The 25775-nt window shown below is 44.8% G+C and overlaps 1 protein-coding gene across 1 annotated transcript in view; it reads right to left on the reverse strand.

The window, feature by feature from the left end:
• The window catches only part of BTBD7 (BTB domain containing 7), an 81355-nt gene extending 56078 nt beyond the window's left edge, over nt 1-25277 (reverse strand). Inside the window, exon 1 of the mRNA XM_077323542.1 lies at nt 25110-25277. The gene's annotated coding sequence lies outside the window, so the exon portion shown is untranslated. The remainder of the gene's footprint in view (nt 1-25109) is intronic.
• Nucleotides 25278-25775: the final 498 nt, after the last annotated feature.

Below are 25775 nucleotides of genomic sequence, written 5' to 3' on the forward strand. Positions count from 1 at the left end.
ACAGCCCTGCATCTTCACAACCTGGGATGGAGCAGCAGATGGCACTGAGGCTTCCCACAATATCTTTGGGGGGGGGGGATTATGCGAGTCTGAAGTTCCTGGCAAGCCCAGCTGGTTTAAGGTGAGGACGTTATACCTCCAACCCTTATTTCTGTTGCTCTGCCAGTCCTAAGTGGGCTTGTCCACCTCGCCTGCTTAAGTTGGCCGGTGGACAGAGCTCTCAGGAGAAGGGACCCAGGGTTCATTCCGGGTGGTGCAACCCATTCCAGAGTCCAAAAATGGAGGCGGTTTCCTGCAGGCTGTGCAGGCAAGGTCATGGATCTGGTACAGCCTCCTTCCCATATTGCAGGATCGTCCAAGGCAAGGAAGAGCTTGAGCTCGATATGTTCTAGTTCTTCTTTCTGTGCCAATTTTTCCCATGCCCAGAAAATCTTTTTACTGCTGCAAGAACTATAAACTACAATCCCTTTGGGGTAGTTTACTTAAAGTCCCACTTAATTTAAAAACAATAAAATCGTTAAGACCTGAGCATCTGAAGGAGCGATTCTCTGGGTGCGATTTTTTCCGGTGCCCACAGAAATCCTCCTGTTTATTTTTTATTTCAGACTTCTCCACAAACCTGGGACTTTCTTCAAGTTTGTAGTGAAATCTTATCCACAGCATAAGTATGCAGATCCGTTAATCCACAAACTATAGTTTGGTTTGAAGTATGATGTTTTCCAATTACCTCCAGGTATCGTGAGACTAGAAGTGTGCTTTATTCATTTGTGGAAAAGGGTATGTATGTGAGTTTTCCTTCAAACTTTTTCTAGCTGTCTCAGTCCCTGTTTCATCTCACGGAGCTCCTTTGTGTACCACGGAGTTCATTTTGGACAGGGGCAGAGAGGGCATCTTGAGGGTCCACATTCGGTCATGCCAGTCACTGACTAGCTCATCTAAGGAAGTGCTGGGAGGCATTTTGTCCCGCAGAGAGTTCAGGAATCCAACTTTATGTAAGACGGTTTTAATGGGTTTTTAATGGGATTGTATATTATGTGGGCTTATTATGTTAACCCGCCATGAGACGGCTTGCAAAGGGTGGCAGGATATGTCAATTAATTAATTAATAATAAACAATCTTCTCGTGTGAGCCAGAATGTGCTCGGCCCGAACCGGGGTGGCGGGTGGCATTTGCAGCCAGGCCTTCAGGGCAAAGTGGTCTGACCATGGAATGGCATTCACCACTGTCAGCTTTACTTCCAGCCCTGTACTGAAGACAAGGTTTAGAATGTAGTCTGCCTGATGAGTGGGGCCAGTGACAAATTGTGAGAGCTCCAGGTAGCCATAGCTGATACCAGGTCCAGCTCATTTGGACATTAAAGTCCCCCAGGATCAGGCATCTGGGGAACAGCAATGTTCAGGCTACTGCTGCTTCCAGCAGGCCTAGTAGGGCATCTGATGGTACATTGGGTGCACAGTACACCACCCAGATGGCCAAGCTCTCAGCTGCATCCCACCTGAGGCCAACACATACTATGCGTGGGACATCATTAAAGTCCCACAGGGCCCTGATCTTATCAGGTTGAGTGTTCTGCCAGGCTAAAAAGGCCCTGGTTGAGGCCAAGGTCACATCATTGAGCCCAGAAACCCCAATCAAGTTCTGACTGGTAGATCTTAACGCTCTCTGGGTTGGCTTACTGGGGTCACTGGGAATTTTTCTAATTCATATTTTTTTCTAGGAAACCCACATCACTGTTGCGTGGTAATAAGAGCAGTATTTTTCTCTTTGCTGCATTTCAAGCTTCAGCTTAATTCCTCACTGTGGTTCCCAAAAATGACCTATGAGAACTTGGCCTGTGAATACAATACAGAGGCAATCCTTAACCTAAGTTCAAAATATGTGAGGCTGCTCCATCAGTTGCCACAGCTTGCATCAAAAGAGAGTTAACTTTAAGAGCCCTTCTGCGCTGACGGGGCACAGAGCTCGAAATCCCCTTTTATCGGCTTTAAAAATGAGTCGGAAAAGGCTAAATAACAAATTAAACTTCCCAGATACAGAACTTTTGAACTTCCAAACTAGTCGCTTCGTTATGGACTTTGCCCCTTCTTTGGCACATGGACATCTACACCTTTAATTAGTACTACTGCTACTAGGGTCAAAGTACTTGAACATGAAGGTAAAAGCCATCTAATTCAACTAACTGGTGTGTGGCACAGAAACCACATTTGCAGCACAGCTGAAGAAATACAATACCACTGTCAAGATCATCTTAATTACCTTGCTGGATCAGGCCAGAGTCCATCTATCCCACCACCAGTCACTCCAGGATTGTTAATAATTAGCGTGAACACATTACAGGCATGCTTAAACGGCCAGCCACCATATTAGGGGGAGCTGTAAGTCATCTGGCAATGGGGCGGCGGAGGGGAAATGCTTCTGTGACCAAAGGAATTCACAGCGTTGCATCACTGCGGTTAATACTTCCAGACATTGTGATTGTGGCTGCTGGTAATCAAAGGAGTGTAAAGTTATAACTTGTTAATTTCCCTCAGGAGGGAAATACAAGCAATTGACAAGGTCAAAATAGAAAAATATCAGAACTCCAACTTCATCCTGTTGCTTCAGATCTGAATCTATATAAAAATATCACGGGGATATGGTTTCTGGACAGGCAGTAGTGCCCTTTTTCCTGCAGCAGTATTTTTAACCTATTCTCTGAAATGATATCACAAATATAATTGCAACCATTCTGGAAGTTTGTCATTTCTCCACTAGGGTGTGGCTTGCCACCTGCACAACTGAACTGCCCCTAGATGAGATAATTTTTTTGCTTTGCTTAACAGCAAGACTGCTTTTGGCTCCAAATCCAACAACCTTGTTTCAAAGTTCGCTTAATATATCCCAAAGCTGGATAATTCCGATGTGCCGAGTCACCTAAAACACACCAGCCACAGAATTTGGAACACAGAGTCCTGTGCAGGGCCACCCCTTAGAGCAGGGGTAGTCAAACTGCGGCCCTCCAGATGTCCATGGACTACAATTCCCAGGAGCCCCCTGCCAGCGAACGCTGGCAGGGGGCTCGTGGGAATTGTAGTCCATGGACATCTGGAGGGCCGCAGTTTGACTACCTCTGCCTTAGAACATGTAATACCAGCTTCAATTTACGAGAGCACCAATGCCTAGCCTCAACCATTTCTCTAGCTTTGACTACATGTTTTAAAGCTACCACCCTTTTAATTCCTTAACTTTTTGAAGAAGAACATCATACAGGATCCCATTTCTCTTACCCTTAACCCAGACCAGTTTTCCCCATTTGCTTCTTAAGAATGTTCTTAAGAACACTTTAAATATTATTTAATATTAAGTATTGAGGAAATATTAATACCTCCCAAACCATGTGTAACACTCAGAACAGAATGCTGCACGTGCTTGTGCAAACGCAATACATGGGACTCTCCCCAAATTCCTAATGGCATCTGAATTTGATATTTTCCAAAACCAGCAGTTGCAAAAGTAGGAAATTACATGGGGGAAAGGCAAGTCTGCATAAGGAAACACAAGCTGTAACAAGTCAGGACCTACATCTACCGTACAACAAGCATCAGTTTTCTTGTGAGTTCCCACCACTTTTCACAACTTTAGAATGTCCAAAGAAACTGGCAAAACTCTGCGGCACCTGGGCTTCCCGCCAGGCGTCTCTAGACCCCGATCTCTGATCTAACAAAAGCTCTGTGTGCAACCTGAACTTTGGGCAACAGCCATGCTTTTGTACACAAGTTTCCTCTCAACACCAGCATTTTCATACCGCTTTCCACTGGGACTTCAAAAAGATTATATGACAAGGTGCAAAACAAGAGACGTGTACGACGCAGCCAGATATTTCAAACTTTACTCATTCTTCCAATGATCCTCGGCAAAACACTGAATTAGCCAAGTCTTCAGAATGTGCGGGAACTGTTATGTACGCTAATGATACTTAAATGCAGGAGAATATGCGGGCTTGTAACAGCCGAAGGGGAAGGAAGGAAAAGACCCAGAAATACGATGCTGATTTATAAAACACCACCCCATTTCCCTCCCTGCCCTTAGCCATCTATTAATTTGAGTATTACAAAGCTTCAAGGACGGTTCCATGTACAGGGATGAATAAACCCATTACACTAATACTGCAAGTCTCACTGCCTCCCCTCCAAAAGCCTTGCCCGATGCTATGCAAATATTGCAAAATATGGAATGGCCAGCATGGGGAACATTTGCCACAGGCAGATGAACACTCATGAACTAGCTAGGCCAGGGGTAGTCAACCTGTGGTCCTCCAGATGTCCATGGACCACAATTCCCATGAGCTGGCAGGGGCTCATGGAAATTGTAGTCCATGGACATCTGGAAGACCACAGGTTGACTATCCCTGAGCTAGGGGATAGACCTAGGCCTTCTATACGGCTGCCTGCCCCACGGCTCACTATGCCAGAGAAAACAGACCCAGCCATGGGTAAGAAGAGCTACAAACATACAGCAGTGTGCACCAGAGTGGCACGCTTTCATAGTCTGTCTCGCAACCGCTTTGGTAGAACCTTTATGAACTGAGGAAATCAAAATGAGAGGGTTTTTGTTCAAGCCTAGAACAGTTTTCCACAACCTGCAAGCCTCATTCTTAACCCAAGCTGATTGCAGTTTATGCCTGCCTGGACTTCCACTCACTTCCATGGACTCTTGTCAGGAAGCTGTAACTGAGGAAGCTGATCCTGCGTTTGGGCTGATCCTGCATTGAGCAGGGGGTTGGACAAGATGGCCTGTGTGGCCCCTTCCACCTCTATGATTCTATGATTCTAAATGCAGAATACGCAAAGATTTCCCCCAGAAGGTTCTATGAAACTAAAGTTCTCCCTAGCTGTGCAAACTATTTTTTAAACATGCCCTGCAATGAACAGGCCTCTGGGCCAAAATGGCAAGTTAAACAACTGTGTGTGTTTGAACACATGGCCAAATGGTGGAAGGGTAACAATGCAAAAATTCTCAAAGGTTTCTAAGTGCTTCCTGGAAAGAGCCATTAAGCTAAGCAAATCCCATACTTAACATAGCCCACATTTTCCACATAAGAGATCTAACTACAATTTCTAGGCCCCTGATTGCCTCAAATTGGTGCTTCCTAATGAAAATATGGATTAAATCCATGCTGTTTAGTCAAGCTTTTCCATTTAGCTCTTCTATAGTGGTGCCGCTGAAATGTGAAAACTAGAACAAAGAGGTATACAAAAAACACTTCTCCTTTAACCCATCATGTTGTTGTTTAGTAGCAGATCTGCGAGACATCCTGAAAAATGTGTGTGTACATATATCTGGATAAATGGGGATTTCTTTCATCTGACGGGTTTTTGACCGTCCTCTGCTCACTGGAATGCTGCTGACATTTACACAGATTCATATTCCTTGAATAGCAGCCAAGCAAGAATACAACAGAGTGAATAGGAAGTGGGCAAGCTAAGTACCGATTTCCCTGCTCAATAGCAAACTGTGCTCAGTTATGTTATCTACTTGTGTGAGGTAGAATTTAGGGAGTATAAGAACCGTGAGAATGATCAATGGAACTGAAGTCATGTTTTAATATCGTGGAAAGGAGGAGAAGCCTGCACCCCCCCCCAAAAAAAAGATGGGGGACTGTCCAACTATTACACTGGAATTTGTATCATATCCTAGATTTCTGTTTTGGATAAAGCCAAAGAGAAACAAGACTAACAACCACCATCCCCCAACATAAAATTATGCTCTCAGGTACTTTTTTGCTTGAATAATATGCAACAAGGCACCTTTACACCTTACAGCTTTGTTCTAATTACCTGTGTGACTTTATGCATTCTGACAACTTTCTCAATCAGATAAAATTAACCAACTCCAAGATGAAATATCATTAAATCTGTTATACAGCAAATGAAACCCATGCAAAATAATTTTAACAGCACTGGACTAATTGCCATTTCTAAAGTACTTGTATCGATGGTTAGTTGAAGAATCTGTACATGGGACCCACACTTTATCTCTGTGTAGACAATGTAGGATAAGTCTTTATACACATTCTTTATTCTCTATCTAGTTCATAAATGCTAGAATGATAAGGCAATGATCAAAGGAAACTAATTAGTTTTCCTACCAATGCCTGCAAGACATTCTCCCCCTCCCCCCAAAAACAGCCCAAGTTCCCTTGAGGAAATGAGGCTTGGGCACCATCTTCTGTTTGTCCCATGCAGGCACAGACCTTGTCTGTGGGACTGCATGGAAACCAGGCACAGAGAACTATTCCATCTTCTCCTCTGCACGATGAAAGAGCTTGATTACATGTTATCCCACACAAAACTTTCCTTTCACTTGAATGACCCCAAGCCCAAATGGGGACGGGCGATATAGAATTAAAAAAAAAATCTTCAAAGAAAGAAAGAACTGTTTAATCTGAAAGCTTGCTCACCAACTGAAGTGTAAATATTGACTGGTCTTATATTACTACCATTTTACTGACTATAAATACAGTATGTTGGCATTCAAGACGGCGTTTTGTCTGGCATCCAGGGAATCAACAGTCCTTTTGTCATCTGAGTAACATTGGTTGGCATAAAAATTGAGCACATCCATCACAGCTTTGATAGAAATCTGTAACGCTTATTGCTGACATTCTTGCATTGATCTCCATTAACTGCCTTTTTATTTTCTTTCAATCATTCAAGCATTCTTTCATTAATATTTAAGGCAGAGGCTGTATTTACTGCTGACATATCGCTGGTTAGAAAATTCATGGCTGGGGCTCAGTCTACAAATTACTTCCCTTAATCAAATGAGTCACCCTGACCATCGCTGATATCTATAGCTATGGGTCAGGAGCATCTGCTGCTACTTCATAAGCAATTTCCACATCACAAAGGTGCTGCTAGGCAATAACCATGACCACCCAGTACACATATTAAGTTTGCTTACAAACAGCTGGAACCACCAAGAAGAGAATAAAAACAATGCTTCAAGCCATTTTCCAGGAAAGTCTAGACCAGGGAGGGCCAAACTGTGGCACTCCAAATGTCCAGAGACTACAATTACCATAAGACACTGCCAGCATGCCATAGTTCGTGGACATCTGGAGAGCCACAGTTTGGCTATCCCTGGTCTAGAATTAGTCCTTAGAGCATGGGTAGTCAAACTGCGGCCCTCCAGATGTTCATGGACTACAATGGGAATTGTAGTCCATGGACATCTGGAGGGCCGCAGTTTGACTACCTCTGCCTTAGAGTTTACCACCACATCAGGTTGGAGCCCAAGGTCTATAAATGGAAGTCTGAACTTTTCTTTGTAATCCCCTTCCCATCCCAAAATGCTCATAAAACTTAAACCCGACTGCTTATCTTCACATTACTCGAGACTGCAAGAGTGCTGGGTATTAATTTGAGAAACAAGAGCCATGCAGTATGAGAAGAGAGATCCCAAGCCATGATTTTAAGGCCTCTTAAGTAACAATCACTGTACTGATGCTTCACTGACTTCAATCGACACAGGATTAGGTTACTATCAAGTGGTAAGCATGGTATGCTGGATTAAGAAACCCAAGAAAAAAGAAACCACCCATTTGAGAATATAACCAAGGGCTGAGCAAATGTGTTTTGACACCAAAAAGAGATTTACTTTTAGCTGAAGCACTAAGAGTCAAATTACAGTAATATTAAACACTCAAACGAAGGGTGCTGACAGAGAAGTCTTTAGATCATGGTTGGAAAGATTTCCCCTTTAAAAAAACATGCATCCAAGCTCGATGAAAAGTTCTGGAAAACTTAGAGGCTTGTGAAACATAGGGCATTGTTTTAGCTGATTTTAATTTTTATTACATGACTTTCCTTTTTTGATTTTGCAATGGACCAACATTCCATATGCTACATACAGCTATATTAAATATTAATTTCATAATCTTATTGACTTACGTTGACCTGCATTCATTTGTGACTTACATTCATTTGTGTTCTGGAGAAGGTGGGAGAGAAACTGAAGTTCACAGCGATTGAACAGAAGGATTGGAATCGCTTGTCTCTGTGATGCTGCGACTCTTTCTAATTTTCCAATCAGCAGTTTCAACAGGTTGGGCACCAGCAGGTCACTTTAACAACTAATTATACAATCTGCCTTTTGACTGTATCTGAACTGCTCATCTGCTATCACAGTTGACCTCAGCCTAGTTTTAGAAACTGGTGTGACAGGAAATGAGAGCACTATGCCACATCTCACCAAGTGCCACAACACTCAGGATTACATGACTATCTCTCCTGATATTTCCAGAATACCATTGTAAGCACTTATTTCTTTTCCATTATGAAAGAAATCCAGATCTAATAATACTATTAAAATATGAATCTCCCATCCCCAACAAGAGGGCTCAAGGAATAAGCGGTCCATACAGATCCAGACAATTTACACAGCAATCTTAAGCAAAGTTTCCCCAGTAAATCAAGAAAGAAACTGACAAACGCTTATGACTGCCTTATACTGAGCCAGACCACTAGTCTTTCAAGGTCAAAACTGCTCTTTCAGATTGGCCATGAGTCTCAGGTGGCAGTCTTTCACATTACCTACAACCAGAACTTTTAACTGGAGATACGGGGAACTGAACCTGGGCCTTCTGCACATGGAGCAGAGTCCACGGAGAGCCGGTTTGGTGTAGTGGTTAGGAGTGCGGACTTCTATAATTTGGCGAGCCGGGTTTGAATCTGCACTCCCCCACATGCAGCCAGCTAGGTGACCTTAGACTCACCACAGCACTGATAAAGCTGTTCTGACGGTGCAGTGATATCAGGGCTCTCTCAGCCTCACCCACCTCACAGGATGTCTGTTGTGTGGAGAGGAAAGGGAAGGCGACTGTAAGCTGCTTTGAGACTCCTTTGGGTAGAGAAAAGCAGCATACAAGAACCAACTTCCTCCTCCTCCTCCTCCTCCTTCCTCCTCCACCACCACCACACACCTTGCCTGAACTAATTCTGAATAAGAGCTACACTATTTCTACATGTAGCATCAATGAGGATCTCTTCACGTTGATAGAAGAAACTAAAGATGAAATACACTTGAAGTACTAGGCTTCGTGCCCACCGCCCTATGAGGGAAAAACTGCCCTGCAAAACCAATCTTTGTTTCAACTGAACATACACTAACACATCCACAACTTAGCTCTTTCTTTTCGTACAATGACAGATATTCCTAGTGCACACTTACCAGCTATATATTTAACTTAGCTACATACTTGTACATCTCTCAAAGTCATCTTAAATGTTTACACGTTCATCAGGCTTCACCTGGGAGCAGATGAACTCTTCAGAGTAAGAACTCCAGCATGGACTGCTCTGTGTACATCATCACTACAAAATTTCTCAAAGCGACAGGTAGAGATTTCATATTTCAAGCTCAGGCTTTCCCTAAGTTCAGGCTGCAGTCAGAACACAACTGGGGTTATTAAAAATGGACTGGGTCAACAGATAGGAAGACTGGCAATAGTAAGGCGGTGGAGAACTAGAACCGGTATAAGGTTGTGTGCTGGAAACATGCAGGTAAGTCAACTAAGTTTACAGGTTGGGTCAGGTGGTAATAAGTCTTTGATATGGTCTTCTATAGTAGCACCCAGGTCCATGTTACCTAGCAGTCAATTTCCAACAAGGGACAGTCAGACTTCTCTAAGACCTCACAAACAAGTCATTCAAAGGATGGGCTACTGTCTGTTTCCAGCATCTTTATTACAGAACATACCCACTCCAGAGGCATCTCTGGCCATGGAAGAAATTGGAAAATCATACTAGCTCACTAGAAGCAGAATACCAAGGTTCAAGCTTGTCTTCTCCTCTGCTGACATGTGGGTAGAAATGCAAGCCCTTGGGCACAAGCCAAAAGGCATGATCCAAGGGACTTTAGTCCCTTAGATCCAGTTGACAAGCCAATGCCCACATTAGCCAATCCAGTGCCTTAGGACTCACCTACGGTATGTTTTCTTTGATTTGCCTATTGTGTATTTTGGAAATTATTATAACCCATGTTGAATCCCTTTTGGGAGAAAGGCAGTACAGAAATGCCCTAAATAACCCTAACAGGAAGATTCCACTTAGGCAGGCATGAGTAATAGCTTCCATAAACCATCCCTTCACTAGTAGTTCCAATTCTTTTAAAATACAAGCTAGTGGCTATTACAGTTTACCCACAGTGAATTCCAGATTACGTACTCATACCGCCCTCAGTCATTTTCTTCCCCTCAATCAATTTAGATCCTTTCATGTGAAGGTGGGATTTCTTGACCCAACACACATTATACTTGCACTGAATTTGATTTACGATTCTGTTGCAAATTACGCCAAAAATATTTCTAGAGCTCTTCAGCATCATCTTGGAATTTCACCATCCTAAAAGAAGAAGAAGAGTTGGTTCTTATATGCCGCCTTTCTCTACCTGAAGGAGTCTCAAAGCAGCTTCCCTTTGACTTCCCTTTCCTCTCCCCACAACAGACACCCTGTGAGCCCTGAAATTAGTCCTTGGTCAGAACAGCTTTATCAGTGCTGTGGCGAGCCCAAGGTCACCCAGCTGGTTGCATGGGGAGGAGTGGGGACTCAAACCCAGCATGCCAGATTGGAAGTCCGCACTCCTAACCACTACACCAAGCTGCAAATCTGGTTATCTTGCCATTTAACCAATTTGCAGATTATTTAGGAACAAGTAATGCCTCTCACCAAACATATGCTTGGAGAGATGCTCATTTCATTATTCATTTTCTGTATGTCACAAATACATTCCTTTATAGCTGAAGGGACTGCATACGGCCCTATTAAATGTCATGTTGACAAGATCTAAAGATGAATATTGCCTCTTAAAAATGCTGCATCACTACCAACATGTTCTATACATAGCATGCTTTTGGACAGCATAGCTTATAACAGTTGATTCCTAAAAAGATCTAAGCTCAATGATTTTGCTTTAAAGCTAAATTGGACTTCCAAGGAACTTTTTATAAGAGGAGCTGTTTTTTTATACTCCGCTTTTCACTACCCGAAGGAGTCCCAAAGTGGCTTACAACCCACCTTTCCCTTTCTCTCCCCATGACAGACACCCTGTGAAGTAAGTGAGGCTGAGGCAGCTCCAAGGAAACTGCTCTGCAAGAACAGGTCTAAGAGAACTGTGACTAGCCCAAGGTCACCCAACTGGCTGCATATGGAGTAGTGGGGAATCAAACACCAGAGGTTTTTTTCATCTTTGCTAGATAAAGCTACTAGTGCTCTACCTGATCCAGAAATCAGTTATCCATGCAACAGAAAAAATGAGAACACTGCAAGATTTTACTTATGTTTAAGCCCTAATTTTAATGGTACATATGTATGTATGTTGTGAGATATGAACCATGCCGAGCCTGCTTGCAGGGAGTGGGGGGTCTATAAAAGCAATAAAACTAACAATAAGTGAGACCATGCAACCACCAGGTCAAAAGCCACATGCTAGGCAGAAACCCCATCAATAAAGCTCTCTTGACAGGAAGGAGTCTGCCCTCTTTATAAATGCCTGCTCAGTAGTTTATGAAGTTACTACTTTCTCCAAAACAGAACTCTCCCCTATTCTTTTAATTTACAGTAAAGGGGTATGAGCCTCTTGTGGCGCAGAGTGATAAGGCAGCCGTCTGAAAGCTTTGCCCATAAGGCTGGGAGTTCAATCCCAGCAGCCGGCTCAAGGTTGACTCAGCCTTCCATCCTTCCGAGGTCGGTAAAATGAGTACCCAGCTTGCGGGGGGGGGGGGGGGGTAAACGGTCATGACTGGGGAAGGCACTGGCAAACCACCCCGTATTGAGTCTGCCATGAAAACGCTAGAGGGCATCACCCCAAGGGTCAGACATGACTCGGTGCTTGCACAGGGGATACCTTTACCTTTACCTTTAAAGGGGTATAGTCAGGTATGCATGCTTTCCTCAAGGAGTAAAGGGCACTTGGGTATTCCAAAAGGATAGCTGTGCTTGTTTTTGCCACAATAGACTAACTGGAGTCTTACTGCTTTTGTTTTACACACTTTCATAGACCGGATCTCATTTCCTCAGGTGAAATGAACAGCTCTTCCCTATGCAGACATAAGAGCCATAGCAAAAAACCCTGGAGTGTCAAGGGGCCATAGGCACCAGAATGATATCTAATTATGATAGCAGTTTTGAAGGGTCTGCCAGGTGTTTTGTTGGGGCCAGTAGCATCTTTAAGTTGGTCTCCTGCCATGAACCGCCCCTGGAAATGAAGAATATTTATTGGCAATTTCTCAGATACTGTCGTGGCAACAGAATCCTAAAGAAATGTTTAATCGGTTTAATTGTTTTTAATTAATGCTGTAATTCTGTTTAAAGTTGTAACTTCTATATAATTATTATTATGTTGTTAACCGTCCAGAGCCAATTTGCCCGGAGGAGCGACATATAATAAAACTAAGTAATAAATAAATAAAAATCCAACCTCATCAAAAAGGCTACAGATACATTTTACTTGTTAATCCCAGTAACAGTTCCAGACTCTTCTAAAATACTAAGCAGCTACAATGAGAGACAAAATCTAAGTCCCAATTCAAACCTGTAGATTAGGCAGTGTCTCCATTGTCATTTCAACTTTTTCCAACTTAAGTCCCCCCTTTGAAGACCATAAAATTGAATTCGTATCTTTGTCTCCTCCCCTTTGCACAGTACCCCCACTTTCCATTTAAATAAATAAATTCCCCAAGCAGGGAGGTACACTAATCTTGTACCAGCTCCAATATTAAGACAAACTCTTTCCATCCCCAACAAGACAAAATAATGAGAAAAACGTACGTTCTTTGCTGTTAGCGTACCGAGTGTCTCAATTTGTTCTTAGTATGGGCACAGACCTTCCCACTTTGAAATAAGCAAATTTACAGACAAATAAAATACATGGTGGGGGGGAAAAACAACCAAATGAGATCCCTAGAGACTCTAAGGACTCCCAGACTATTAACTAACCATGGCAAATTATAATCAAACATACATATCTACAACAAACGGGATCATTTTAGAGGTGCAATTCTGACACACTAGACTATTTTGACAAACATTTCATGTTGTTCATTCCCATATGCTTTAAAATATGAAAACTAACTGCTGGTTAGTTTATTTGCCTTTAAACTGACACTCAAAAATAGTGCAGTTTTCTGAAAGTCAGAAATGTGGAGTTAAGCCAGTTCTACAGAGTTACAGTCACAGCAACTTTGCAGATTACTTTGAGTTAAGGGCAGCAACATTCAAACCTGCCAAGGTCAGATCATAGAATCATAGAGTTGGAAGGGGCCATACAGGCCATCTAGTCCAACCCCCTGCTCAACGCAGGATTAGCCCTAAGCATCGTAAAGATCCTGAAGTGCTAAGCCAGCCCAGCCCTTTCCAACTTTTTGACCATGGAGGAACCCCTGAAATAAATGTTCAGGCTTCAAGGACCCCTGGAAGTGATCTCAGCATGTCACAGCTCCCTGCCATGCCCTTTGGAAGTGACTTAACTACTCGCATCCTTTGCCCTGTCCCCCTGCCTTTACTACTATGATGACTCCACCTCACATAGGCTGGAAAGGATGACAGGAGCTAAGAAAACAGTTCAGACCCCCATAACATGCCAGAACTGCCCCCCCTTTGATTTTTACACTCACAGCCATCAATAAAACCACCAAGCCCTCCCAGTGGAGGTGGCTAGTTCCCTAGTTTGTGGCCAAGTCCATTAAGGTGGGAGGGGAAAGGCTGTGGACCCCCAGGGATCTGCGAACCCCTAATTGCTAAGCAATATTGTTTTTTTTTAAAAGAGAGGCAAGCCGTATTACCTTACCAGAATTCTGATTGTGAACCCTTCTCAAATATTTTAGAGCATGTAAAATATAATAAGCGGGTATTTTGCTTTATGGCAGCTGGCTGGGGCAACTGCTGATGGTGCAGTACAGGTGATCATGGGACAACTGGTATAAAGTAGCGAAGAGACCATAAGCAACAGGGTGCAATTACAATCACATTAAACAGCATGGAGAATGGGCCTTCTGCTGGAGAAACCAGTTTCTGTCGGCAAGCTATGACTCCTCCCCCCATTTTCTACAGAACAAACCTAAACGATGAACAATGAGGCATTGCTTGCAGGCAGGGTAGAGAGGTGCTACATCATCAGCTATCATAATCCATCCCTGTCCTCCAAACTAAAATGGCTTCAAGGATACAGTAGGGAGAATTTTTCAACCTCTATTTTTAAAAAATCTCCCCTCAAAAACTGTATCGCAAAATCAAAGGGTTTTATTTTTTTAAGCTAAATTATTAATTAAATGAAATACAAATGGCGGAACTGGTCTTTGGAAAACTTACCTACAGCAACTGTGATGGATTTTCAGCAATGTCCAATTAGAGCAGGCTTTCTCAACCAGGGTTTCAGGAAACCCTTGGCTTTCTTGATGGCCCTGGAAGGGTTTCCTGAATGGGTGGGAGTTAATTTTTTATATATTTGTGAAACTTGTTAAACATATATTGGGTGATCTGACCATATATGTTCATGTTGACCCCCCAAAATGGCCAATGATGGGCCTAAAGGGGGTGTGAAGGGGAGGCGGTCGGGTGGGGGCATGTACACAGCTATGCTTCCCACCCATATTCTGCATGATCACTCCAATTCTGGGGTTTCTTGAAGCCTGAAGACTGTTTCAGGAGTTTCTCAATGGTAAAAAAATTAAGAAAGACTGGATTAGAGAAATGCTTTCCGATTCTTTTAAATCAAATCCACTTCGTATATCAAAGTGTGTCTTCCACATGCTGAGAAAAGAAACTCAAGCTGTACCATCATAAAGTGCTTAAACAATTTATCAGAAACACAGCAGTTGATTTTGATATGGAATACTTAAGAGCACCCCCCCCCCACCCAGTCAACACTGAGCTCGTTATCAAAGTCCAACAGATTTGTTTCTACATAACCAAAAAGAAGGAAGCTATATTAGATCACAGAGCAATCTCTAGAGCTGAATGCCACAAGATCAACACTACTCCTTCAGGGTGTAAGTGCTCCCTGGGTAGACTGCACTCACATGTTTCAAGCTCGAAAAATCTCACTGGGGGATAAAAATCTGGTAGACTCCAGCATCATGGCTTGCTCATTTTCAGCCTTTATATGTTTGTATTAAAAATGTTTAACATACTTATTGATTTCTTTTAAACATGGCAATCATGTGGAAGACAAACACAGACTGACACAAACACAGTGATGAAGAGTCACTGTTCATAGGAATATATCCCTTCAGTTGTAGGGCATCCCAGCTGCCAATAAAACTTAGTTGGTCTTAAAGGTGCCAATGGGCTCGAACTCTGTTCTGCCACTTCAGACCAACATGGCTCTACCCACTTGAATTTAGTTATTCTTAGTTCAGGTTCAAGTTACTCTTGATTCAGAAGTACAATTCATATTCGCTATACAGTGAAAGCTTTGCTGCCCAGCAACTGATTCTCCTGAACACTCAGTTAAACCGCCTCACCCAGCATGTAAGCTCTTCCCCACCTCGCCTTCAGTTCCCCACCCCTGATCACCCCCTCCTCCTTCCCTCCGAGGCTCGGAGGCTGCAGAGCCCTGCCATGTGGGAGCTGTCCCTGCCAGTGAGTTCCATAACAGCTGCCTGCAGCCTTTCCAGGTCCTGGGGGGAAGGGGAGGCTGTCTGCAGAGTTCTTCCAACCCCACCTCCGAGTCTAGCACCCGTTGTATTCCTAGATGCAACGGGCTTGTCCCCACAGTATATCTAAAATAAAACACAAATCGTTACCTTCCATGGCGGGGTTTGAAACCAGAACTGTTTATCAGTGAAATCCACAAGTCATCTCACTGTTCAATTGTAATTTGCTAAATTCAGCTCACTATTCTGGAACTCTGATTCAGTATTTAGAACTTTTGGCATTGCCAAACTGAAGGCTCTTCTTCACTCCAACTGGTCAGAATGTTCAGCAGTAAAAAGGTTCGCACTACACTATGGCAAATAACATTTTTGCACAATAAATAATGCATGGTTCATGTGGAGAAACTACCATTGATGTGTGGAGAAACATCCAAAGAATGGCTCTTTACAATATTTGCATAATTCTATCCAGAGAGAGTTACATTTCCATGTAGCAATGAGTTTAGCTTTCCAAAACAGAAATACAAGCAAAGAACTCGTGAGAACTCACCAAGGAGGAATCCTGCTGGTAACTGGGATCGCTGAAGTGGCTTGTGGAAGAAAGCCTGCATGGCATACTTTCTGCTCCAAGCCTTTCCCCAAACTGGCCAGACAATGGGCTACTACCTTAATTATCCCTGCATATGCTTTCTGTTCCAAGTCGCCTTCTCTTTGAGCCAGCAGATCGAGATCCGTGTTTAGCTTAGAGCAGAAAGCTCCCACAGTGTGTTCTCCGCTTCAAGTCACCCCCAGCCAGGTTGTGGCTAAGATCTCACAAGCCTCTGTTGTGAGATCTTTTGCATTTTTGTTGCTTGATTGCGAGGTCTGCACAGACTGCACATCTCCAATTAAAAAAAGAAAAAAGGAAAACCCACTCTTTTCTAACTTTGGCAATTTATCTATAAACCTAATATTATTCCAGGATTGTAGAAATGTCTCTTTTCTGTATCTGACCCTGTTGTGAGGATTTTTTATTCTGGATTCTGAGCCCAGTTCAGATATAGGTATGAGGGACATCAACCAACAGCCTTCTTAGAGGTTGGTTTTTTAGTGTTTTTATATTGCCCCCAAGGAACCCAGGACTTTACAGTGTCAAACAGGAGCAGCAGGTGTTTCTGGCCTGAGCACCTTACAAGTTAAGTTCCAGTACTCAATAGACAGAGAACAATCATATCCAAACACAGTCACAGTTTCTGCTGAGAATAAGGAGGGCTGGATTTATTTTTAACCACGTATGCCCCCCTCCCCTGCCCATCCATAAAGGTCAAGTACACTGTAGGTGTTGGAATAGCACTCGAGAAACCCACATTCAAACCCCCACTCAGCCATGAAGCCCATTAAAGTAACCTTGGATCACCCTTTCAACCTGACCTGCTTCACAAGGGTAGAATAGAGGGGGGAATCACAGAATCATAGAGTTGGAAGGGGCCATACAGGCCATCTAGTCCAACCCCATGCTCAACACAGGATCAGCCCTAAGCATCCTAAAGCATCCAAGAAAAGTGTGTATCCAACCTTTGCTTGAAGATTACCAATGAAACATATAAACAACTCAGAGCTCCTTAAACCGCTGAGAAAAAGTGTAAAAGACAGATAAAATGAAATTTGTTTAAAAAAACCAAGCAGCAGCCTTAATAATATCTATAAAACCAGATACACCAATGGAACAGCATATAGGCTTCAAGCAACTCTATAGGAAATCTCTATAGGAAACTCTGGTGCTGGAGAAGACTCTTGCGAGTCCCTTGGACTGCAAGGCAAACAAACCGGTCAGTCCTAGAGGAGATCAGCTCTGACTGCTCCTTAGAAGGACAGATCCTGAAGATGAAACTCAATGAGGTGGCTGGATGGAGTCACTGAAGCAGTAGGTGCAAACTTAAATGGACTCCGGGGAATGGTGGAGGACAGGAAGGCCTGGAGGATCATTATCCATGGAGTTGCGATGGGTCGGACACGACTTCGCACCTAACAACAACAACAATAGGAAACCCTGACAAGGCGCCCATTCCAGCTTGCTCTGGAGAAGGCAGCTGTACTGAGGGTACTAAGGGGAAGGACCTGCTCTGCCAAATGAAGGGAGTGTTAAAAAACTCACAGAGGAGAGAGAGTTTGTAGGAAAATTTGTCAGAAGGGAGTGATTAGGGGATCAGAAAGAGAGTTCCAGATGCAGCAGCCAGCAAATAAGAAAGAACAGGCACCTGTGGGGAAGGAAGATGCACAGCTGAAAGAATGAAGATCAACAAATTATGACAGGAAAAAATAGGAACAGAGAGATCAGGTGTAGCAAGGGTGCTTGGAAGGAAATGGTAAGACTGTGTGGAATACTGAAGGAACAGGGGGCCAATGTAGGGATTTGTGCATTGGCAGCACATGGACTGAACTATCAGAAGGGTGACGGATTTGGGCAGTAGACTTCTGGATAAAGCCAAGCAGACGGCGATGTGAAATGGAGGGAGAGTGGAGGTTGTTGCAGACATCAAGACGGGAAACCGCTGGAATATGAGCCTTAATTTCCACTACAGGAATTGAAGGGAAAGGGTAGATTCCCCCTCCTCCAGCAGATGCAGCAGGACTGAGCAACAGTTTTGTTCTGTTTGTTTTTTTACTTCTCCTTTCATCCTGAATGGGATAAAGAAGGTGTGGGAGGGAAGATGAGGACTTTTGACGTGGATACACTAAGCTTGGGGGTGAGACTTCAAGACCAAGCAGGTAAGGCAATGGAAGAGCAGAACCGAATGGGAGTTCCAGAGTGGAAATCTACAGCCTGGCATCATCACTAAAAAAGGGAATTTGTGCCTATGCACATATAGCACATAACAATTTTTAAAAGTGTAACAAATTGGGTGAAATGTTGGATAGTGTGCTCCTGGAGGAAACACTGGTATTAAACTAATCACGAGAACAGAAAGTCAGGATTTTCTATTCTGTTACTTCATTCTTGCCTTGTGGCCAAAAGTGCCGACCTTGCGTATTTCCTCAGGTCAGTCCTGTGAAAGTTGATGCCTACCCAGAAAGTTGAGTCCACCAGCATCTTAAGAAACCAATGAGATTTCCCAAGGCAGAAACTTTCATGAGTCAATACTCACTCCCTCAGATATAAACAACAACGAAGATACATCGTCAGTCCTTATATCCAGGTCACAAGGTGGGAGGGAGTGTTACCAAGAACAGCCAATGCAAAAACAATGCAATTAAGGTTTGCAGCCTAAGCACCCTACACCCAAGTTCAAAGAAAGTCTTCTGCACGTTCTCCAAAGCTGACAAAGTAGTACAGCAGCATGTCTGTGCATGCATTCTATGACGGTTTGTAAAAGTACATCTAGTATTTAATATATGACTATCAACCTTAAAAATCAACCACCACCAAAATGACATTCCTGATTCCCGCAGAAGCCTTATTTATAGCTGAGCAAGGTAATTTACACATTGGAATAACCCCACAGCCAACACGAAGCCAGTTTATCCCAATGGCATAAAACGGAGAAAGGGAAAGACACCAAGTAAGTCAAAATGCTGATCCTGGAGATAAAGGTAAACCAGTGCAGCAAGTTTGGATACAGGAGACTGTAGTTCAAACCTCTTATTAGCCATAGAAACTCCTCAGGCTTTGTGTTCACACTAGAAAAGCAAAGAAAGAATGCTACACGTGTTTACGTTTAGTCATACTCAAAAGAATTAAGGCTCTAATGTGGCTTCTGACTTCTGACCATGGAGGTACACATGAAATATTTTTCAGGCTTTGAGGTACCATGGAACCGAACTGGCTATGCCCCCATACTTAAATAAATATAAAATTAATTTAAATGTGCAAATAAACATAAAAACTAGATCCCCATCCCCTCACCCCACCACACTGTGCCTGCAATATCCCATATAGAAATAAAAATAGCAAATACAATAAAAATAACCCCCCCACACACACACAAGACAGTTCCAATACCTAACAAGAGACCCATCAAGGTGACTTACCCAGGGGGAAAGAACAGCACTGGTGCAGTGGTGGATGCTGACTCTGTGTGGCCACCATCTTGGAGTTCCCCATACCATGGTACATCCGAGGGGGCTGCTGTACCCCAGTATGCTGGTTGGGAATCCCTGCTCTAATGTGTTAAGGAGTCTTTGTGTTCCTCACATGCCTACTGTAAACCAGTCAACAAAGACAAGCTTCAAAAACACCATGCTCAGAAAGTACTCCCTGGGCATGACTATGCCCGATATGGATCAGGACCAGGGGCAAGAGGGAGCTTAAGCCTTCCGTGTTCTCCTGACCTGAAGTGGCTCCAGGGAACTGCTATTTGCCCTGCTGGGGAAACCTGTGCATAGCCCATGAGAGAGGAGAATTTTTAAAAACATTTGGTACTCTGAAAAATGCTCAAGGGAGAACAGCAAACTACATTACAGATAAACATTTGTTTCGATGAACAGTGCACATGTCTGCATGGGGAGCATATTCTACAGCATAAATGTTCTGGGTAACTTTTATTGAATTCTGAATGCTCTGCTTACCACCTTATGCCCAAAACATTCGATTCAGATTCTCTTAAATCAGCAGCAGCACTATTTGTTGCGAGTATTTGGCTTGCATGCCAATGCCAACCATGTGTACACTCAGGCAGGTCAATGCTGAGCCACCTGGAGTAGCCTCTCAGACCACACATAGGTGAAGTTATAACCCTGAGAGGGACAAAAGGTGCTACAAGTGCATTTCTAACCCTCTTAATTGCAGAGACAAAAGAATTAATCAGCAATGGCGTGATTTACTGATGCAATCTTTCATGCTGAACAAGCGGCCCATCCCTGACCATATCATGTGGCAAGACTTATGAATGGTAGGTAGATTGAAACAGTGACAGGGAAAAGTTAAGGAGTTTTACTTCTTTGTGTTGTCAAAACATAGACAATCAGCACACAAAGGATGCATGTGTACACACATACAAAAGATAATTCCATTCTGCAAATAACTACCCTTCTACTCAAATGGCTCAAGTACAGATTAACACCAGATTACGGATCAGGGAACAGAGAACCCCTGCAGAATCAAATGGTCACTCTTCCTCCTCTCCTCCTGCGTGAGAATACCCTCCTCTACATCCTGTTTTTTTTGCTAACTGTAATTTACCATGAAAGCCAAACAGACAAAATATTGTTAGTGCTAATCACCAGATCCAATTTTGCAAAACCGTAGCTTTATTATCGTGGTTTGGAGCCAAGGCACTAGCTGTCATTCATCCTGATGTCCCAATGAGCAAGTTATTGTCAGAGACAAGGAGAAGGGAAGGGAGGGGGCTTGTGAGTCTGAGAGGGTATTCCTGTCTGTCAAACCATAACACTGGAACCGAACCAATATGTGGGGTCTGTTACATGCTGTCAAGACCAAACCACACCACACCCCTGTTTTGCTGGTACTCTTCAAAACATGGTTTTGCCATCATAAACAATGAGCTGGATTCTTAGCTAAGATGCAGTTGTGTTCTAGTCTCATAAAGAGTTTAGAAGCGGAAAAAGTTACTAGATGAAAAAAGTATGTAAATAAGCCCAGACGGCTGCCTCAAAAATGTGGCAAGTGACAAGAAAACACAGATATATCAAAGATACACACCTTTAAGAGCCAGCTTGGTATAGTGGTTAAGAGGAGCAGCTCCTAATCTGGTGAGCCAGGATGACTCCCTGCTCCTCCTTCACATGCAGCCAGCTGGGTGACCTTGGGCTCGCTACAGCACTGATAAAGCTGTTCTGACCAAGCAGAAATGTTAGGGCTCTCTCAGCCTCCCCTACCTCACAGGGTGCCTGTTCTGGGGATTGTAAGCCACTTTGAGACTCCTGGTAGAGAAAAGCAGCATATAAAATCCAACTCTTCTTCTTAAGTTAAATTTTTCACCTTTTGTGGCACCCACCAAGTATTTTTAGAAAGTGGGTGGAACCAGGTGGGGCTCTTGCCCAGCAAGACTTCTGATTCCCCATTAAAGACTTGACTGTCAGTGCAGATTTTTGAAAGTGTTGCTTTGACAGCAGTAGCCGCCACAGCACAAGGATCTTCACTGTGTAGCTGAAGGTAAGCTGGGGCAACCATTTTGTTGCTGGCTCTACCTCCTACAGCAGCTGTTTTAGGGCAGTCATCAACCAGCTGTGCCCACCAGAGAGTTGGGAACCCTTGCTCTAAAATACCTAAATTCCTGAAGTTCCACAAAACACAAGAAAAGTTACCTGTAATAATGCAACGCTGTAAGACTGTCACGAAGTGTGGCAAATGCGCTTCCCGCACACACCTTCCTGTGCGGTTTCAAAATCTAATAACTATTTGACATGGGTGGCAATGAAAAAGGTTATACTTCTGCTTACTGAGCCGTCTTCCATATAAGAAAGAATTAGGTTGAACCAAAACATCCAGTATAAAAGAAATGAACTGTGTCACCCTCATTCCATTCCAAAGGCATTTATATCTACAGTCTGCATCTATAAGCCTGCCCAGCTCTTCTGGATACTCAGATAATAATAGCCTGCATTGCCTTTCATGCTTGAGAATCTCAAGGTGCTTCAGAAACCTTGCTTCAGACATGGATGAGGAAGTTTGTGCAAAATGATCAGCCACTTTAGAACCTTGGTCAAGGAAGATCACGGAACAAGAATGCACCTCTTCTAAATAAATGCTGAACAATATACAGACTTAAATGTAGTTGAGAACAGAAAAGAATCCATGGAGGTCTTGGAGACGTAACTTTTTGCATGGAATGGGTTCAGCTAACTGAACTCAGAAAACCCTGAGTAAACTGGAATGGCATCACTGCATCTCCACATATGCTCACCAGTGGAAGTGTGAGGGAGACGGTGAAAGTTTCTCAACAGCCAAATAAGAATAATTTCCAAAGAGAATGGACAAACCATCTTTCCAAAAAGGCATGACTGTTGTCCTGTTGGCAGGCAATAGTAGAGATTAAAAAGAAAAAACATTTCACATGCATTTCTGACCACAACTGATTATTATAGTAGTGGTTCTTAAAATGTGGGTTGGGACCCGAAAGAGGGTTGAATCTGGCAGGAGAACAACACATTATTTACTCATTTATACCCTACCTTCCTCCCCAATGGGGACTCCAAAGCAGCTTACATGTTCTCTCTATTTTTATCCTCACAACCCTGCGAGGTAGATTAGACTGAGATGGTATGATTGGCCCAAGGTCACCCCAGCAAGCTTCCAAGACAGAGCAGACATTTCTGTCTGGGATCTGCGAATCCTAGTTCAACACTCAACACCACAAGAAGCCGCTTTGTTCTAATTCAGACCATTTGTCTATTAAGGTCAGTACAATTAAGGCCAATGCAGTTGACAGTATCTCTTTTGTATCATGCAATCCTGCTCCTCTTGATTGGAGACTGAACGTGGGGACCTTCTGCATGCAAACCAGATGTTCCACACAAGTAAGCCATAGGGCTTCCCCATGGGGTTATGACAGAATATTAGGAACAGGGTGAAATGGAAAGCTTGTGAACAAATTTGGAGCTGCTCCTGCATAATGTGTAAAACAGCCAAGAAACACATGTTACACAGAAGTACTAAACATGACAAATCTGTTCCATATAATATATTTCTGCTAAGGCCTTGGAGGAGGAGTGTGTCTCATGGCTTAAGTGCCACTCAGCGCTTAACACCCACTCAGGGCAGCTATCCCACCTCTGAGTGCCTCCTCTTCCAACCGGCTTGCCTGTCTGTCCAGAGGCCAGCCAATCACCTTCCATCACTCACCCCTGACCACCCCCTCCTACTTCCACTTTTCTCTGAGGCTGCAGTTCACTGCTGCGTGAGAACTGCCCCTGTCGGTGAGTTCCCTGCCCGGGGGCCTCCAACCCACAGCCTTTCCAGGTCCTGGGCAGGAGAGAGAGGCCGTCCACAGAGTTCTTCCACGCCACCCCCAATCTAGCACCCATTGTATTCCTGAATGCAACAGGCTTGGCCCCTAGTGAAATATAAAAGTGATGACTAATTCTTGTGTCTAATGCTAGGAAGGGGGGGAAGTAGCGCTGAGTAACTTTGCAAGCACAATTTGAAGGGTACAGTAGGTTTTGAAGTGTGTCCTACTTCAGAAAGTTTGAGAACCACCAGATTACTATATGGTGCACAGTAAATGAATCCAGCCACTCATAGGAGGGACTTCTCTTCATATCGTTAAAGTTTGCCATCTCAACTTCTAACTAGAGCTCCAAGCAGTTAACAATCACAAAACACAAGCATGATTGTCTAATATCATATGTCATCTACCCGTGCAAAAAAGCTTCCAAAAAACTGATTCACAACTTTCACAGATATCCAAGCAACGCTCTTCAAAGATCTGTTTGAACCAATCAGTTTTAGCTGGCAGCGAAGAAAACGGCTGGGCCTTCCTGCAGAAAGGTCGCCAAAGGTGCCTATTCCTGAGCCCGCCTGTTCTAACTACAGATCTCAAGCTATTCGTGTATCCCGCACAGAGAGAGAAGTCATGCGGATTCCCTAGGGAAAGTTGCAATTACCTGTTTCAGAGATAGATTCACCCCAAAGGGAAAGACTGAGCTACCTGCCCCCAAGCTTGACAAAGCATCGCCCATTTTCGCCCCGCCAAACAGCCGACGAGTATAAATTCAAGTCGACAACAGTTTACAAACAGAAGTACAGACTTGTGTAAAGGTTGCCAAATAAAACCCACAGGGGGAAAAATGCAAGGGGAGGAGGGGGGGCGGGAGAATCCGTTCCTGTAGGCACAAGCCGCGCACCCCTTCTCTCCCAGCCCTTTGCCCCTCTGCCCAACAAAGGGACCTTTGCTCAGGCAGACCCAGGTATGCAGCGAGCATTCCTCACAGCACAATCATACGACCGGGATGTGTGTGTGTGTGTGTGTGGGTTCGCCCCTATGACAAGTCGGCCGAGAGAGAGAGAGAGAGAGAAGCCCCGCAACGCACCCCAGCGAGGAGAGCGCCAGCCCTCCACTTCGCCCAGGTCCGGGGCAGGCAGCCGCCGCCAGCCTCCGCTCCCCGCAGCCACAACAAAGCCAGCCTGCCGAGGCGCCGGTGAACTTTGGCGGGCGAGAGTGCAGCGCGCACGAAGGGAGGCGCGGGCCAGGAACCGGCGGAGGGAAGCCGCCTGCCCGGAGCGCAACACCTGGCCGCAGCTCTCGGAGTCCGCCAGAGGCCGCCTCACACCGGGCGGGCGGGCGGGCGGGCGGGCAGCCCCCCTCCCTCCCTCCCTCCCTCCCTCCACCCGGACGCCCAGACCGCGCTTGGGGGGCCAGGCAGGAACTCCGCACCAGCGCCGCCGGAGAGCGGGAGGAGGCCGGGCGGCTGCCTGCCCCACAGCGCCTACAGGTCGGCTCCGTCTGGGGCAGCCTGCGAGGGGCACACGGACTCCCGGGAGTGCCACTTGCGTGTCCCCCCCCCCCTTGTCCCCACACACACACACACCGAATCCCTCACCCAGCTCGTGTTCAGCCTCCGGCCGGAGCCTCCATAGTTCCCGGCTGGGCTCCCAGCGCCGGCCCGACTCAGCGGCTCCCGCCGCCCCCTCCTCCGTCTGCTCCGGCCGCTCTCGCGGCCGCCATTTTGATCCGAAGCTCCTGCCAGACTCGCTCCGGAGGGAGGGAGAGCGGGCGGGAGGGGAGGGGGAAGGAGCGGGAGGGGCGAGCGGTGCGGAGTCTGCGCAGTCGGGCACGAGACACGTGGTTCCTTGGGGCCCGCGCGTGCGGATGGTGGGGAGAGTGGCGCGCGGCAGAGCTGCCGGGTGTGTGTGTGTGTGGGGGAGGGGGGGCAATGGATTGTGGGCTGCCGGGCGCGCCGAAGTTGATGGCGTTTCTAAGGGCTTCCGCGCGAGGAAGGGCGCGCAGAGTGGCGGTGTGCACCGGGAGTGAAGTGAAGAGCTTCCCTAGGAAACGGCCCGCGCCTGGCGGGGTCTTTGTGGCGCTACAGCGTTCGTTCGCCACCGGATTATCCTCTGTGTGGACAAGGCGGTGGTCCCTTCGGAGACTGTGGGTCAGCAAAGCAGGGTGTAGGGTAGCGGAGAGCTCCAGCCTGCAGCCAAGAGACATATATATGATTATTATTCATTATATAAAATTTGATCCCAATGGTACCAAGATTTATACT

Source organism: Paroedura picta, chromosome 2 (genome assembly GCF_049243985.1).
Source record: "Paroedura picta isolate Pp20150507F chromosome 2, Ppicta_v3.0, whole genome shotgun sequence".
In the NCBI taxonomy this organism is placed as follows: Eukaryota; Metazoa; Chordata; class Lepidosauria; order Squamata; family Gekkonidae; genus Paroedura; species Paroedura picta.